The sequence below is a fragment of the Cynara cardunculus genome (genome assembly GCF_001531365.2).
Source record: "Cynara cardunculus var. scolymus isolate 2C chromosome LG 2, CcrdV1, whole genome shotgun sequence".
NCBI classification, from domain to species: domain Eukaryota; kingdom Viridiplantae; phylum Streptophyta; class Magnoliopsida; order Asterales; family Asteraceae; genus Cynara; species Cynara cardunculus.
In genome coordinates this window covers 66,297,661-66,300,776 of record NC_037529.1, presented here as the reverse complement: position 1 = coordinate 66,300,776, position 3,116 = coordinate 66,297,661, and positions in this window count along the sequence as shown.

The following is a 3,116-nucleotide window of genomic DNA, read 5'->3' as shown; positions in this document are numbered from 1 at the left end:
TAAATTAAAGAAATTACATTAAAAATGAGAACTTTTAAATAATTGATTTGATATTAACATTGATATATTTTTTTTTTCAAATTTTTATAGTATCTTCAAATTTATATTTTATTAAAAAATAAAATCATTATTGCTTTCTTAAAAACATATAAAATCATATTATAACATCGACAGAGACAAATAATAAAATAGAACATTAAAATCGAAATATATCTCACTGCATTGCATTTGGTACTATTCTATACTGGTTATTATCGATATTAAAAAATCAAAAATTAATAAGTCAATTTACATCGACCAAGGCTATTTCCGAATTTTGAGGAAAATTTATATGTTTGACTTAAATCAACTATAATTTATCACCAAAAGTCTAACGGAATGTTCAGGGTAAGCGTTTACCTAAATTACATTACCTTAATAATAATGTGACATGGTAAAATTAAAAACAAGGACTGAAAGTCTTACTCGGTAAGTACTGATTACGACAATTATAACGGTTAGTACTTACCAGGTAAATTGTTGCATACGATTTCGTTTTAGAAATCTTCGCACGCCTCCATTACCTTTTAAAGGCCTACGCCCCATAAAAACTGTCTACCTTAAACTGTCCCTTGACCCCGATGACCTATGCATTATGTATGAAGTAAGAGAAACTTCTTTGACTATTATCATGTTTGTATTGTGATATAAATCTTTTTTAACAACCAAATAAAAACACAATTTGCCAATATCTTAGTTTTTATAAATAAAAAAAATAATAATAAATCAAATTAAAAATAGAAATTCGAGTGGAAATATATATATTAATATAAAAAAAAAAACAAAAACAAAAACAAAATAGTAGCTTAGCTTGATAGTTGACTAGCGATACGCGGTGTTGTTAATTAATAAAAGTCAAAAGTCTTTTTATTTTCAATTGTTTGCTTCTGCCCTCCAATAATTTAAAATTTTATTCAAACAACCACCTAAAAATTGATCTTCATTTAATTTATTTTTTCATTTAATTTTTTAAAACATATAATATTTATATACGATAAATGTAACAAATAAACTCATATATCTTCCTCACATTTGGTAATATTTGAACCCCTACAAGAACAGACCTAGAAATGTTTTCAATATAAGAAAAAACTATAGGGAAAGAATTTCAAACAGTGGCACCGTTTGACTATAAAAAACAAATATATGGAATTTTTTTTTCAAACGGTGGCACCATTTGACTAATAAAATGACACTAATGCGATTCGAACTTGAGTCTTGGGTGGAATAAAAGTCTTGCAAACCAACTCTATCAAATAAAATTTGTTATCATTGTAGTTTCAAATGCATACGATGGTAACAACAGATTAATATGGTTGCACCTTTCATGAACCAAATTTTTTTTACCCTTCGATGGAGGAATAATACGATGGCACGTGCCACCGTGTGCACCACTATAGGTCCGTCTCTAAATCTTTGATCTTTTTAGAAACAAAGACTACAATACCGCTAGGCTAAAGAGCATTTGGTTTCTTTCATCTAATTAAAAGAGCAAAAAAAGACGGGATTTATAACTTTATACTTATAGTTTATGTTAGTCGTTAATTTTAATTTAGATTATAAAATCGAAGACTTGGATTGATAAGTTAACTTGTACTGTGTGTCATCTTGTTATGCATATAACCATCGTTTACCATTTAATTACGATTATAATATATGAAAATTATTTATTTATTACACAATTTTCCTTAGTTAGGGATTGTGTTTACACAAAGACAATGACCGTATGTTAACTGTTACTTAATTCAACAACTCGTTTTTTATTCAATTTCATACTCACTTCAAAGAAAATATAAATTCATAATTTATTCAAAAATAATTGAATAAAAAAATAAAAAAAGTAGAAAAAAATTAGATAGAGATCAATTATCATTATTTTATAATAAAAGATTGAGTAAACTACAAATTTGATCCATGTGGTTTGTCAAGAATAACATTTTTCGCCCTTCTAATTTTGAAATTACAAGATAATTATTGCAGTTTGTAGAAACGTCTGAATTTTTTTTCCTCCCTTTAAGGATCGTTTAAATTTTCCGATAAATAAATTCTTATAACAATGTCTTTTGTCTTTTACCTGGTTAAAAACATGGACCAAAATTGTAGCTTACTGTTTTTACCTTTTTGTCTTTTTACTTTTTTTCTTCATGATATTTAATACTATATACATACATACATACATACATACATACATACATACATATATAGGGGTGAGTTCAAATAAAAACCACTCAATTTGTAAAGACAGTGAAAATCTCATTCAACTTATTATAATTTTTCATTTTGTTCATTTTTTTGTAATTATAAGAGGTTGATTAACCATTTTTTATTGTGTAGGGTGTTAATCATGGATATTATCATCTTCATTATTTTAATTTTAGAGAAATACATGAAACAGTTTCATTAAAATTTCATTAAGTAGTATATGAAACAATTTCATAACCACATATGAAACAACTTCATCAAAAAAAAGTATTATATGAAGCAATTTCACAAGAGTAACAATTTCATGAAAAATTTTCATAAGATTAACGATGGATGAGAGTAGTTTTTACTGTTTTTACAAATTGGAGTGATTTTCATTTGATCGCTCCTATATATATATATATATATATATATATAATGGTATAAAGTTGCACTGTGACAACTTTATGATTATTGAGAAGTCTCGTGGCGATTTTATGATTATGAATATTCAGATTGTAGATCTAATACAAGGGTTGAGAATTGGTCTTATGAGTCTCACGAAAAACTATTGGTCTCACATGATCCCAAATCCATATATATATATATATATATATACATACATACTATATTATAAAGCATTTGACAAAAACTCTTAAAAACTACTTTTTATGCGTAAAGTATTGTTTATTAATGCACATTACTTAAAACTCAAGATTGCAAGTAGATTGTGTTAAAGTACAACTTATTAAAGCTCCATATATGAAGTCGTGTAACTAACTGCAGATAAACATAATCAAATACAAGATAAACATCTCATTTTAAATATAAAAAATATAAAATATAATTAGGATAATCATTGAGTTTTAATAGAATACTTAATTATTATCTTTATA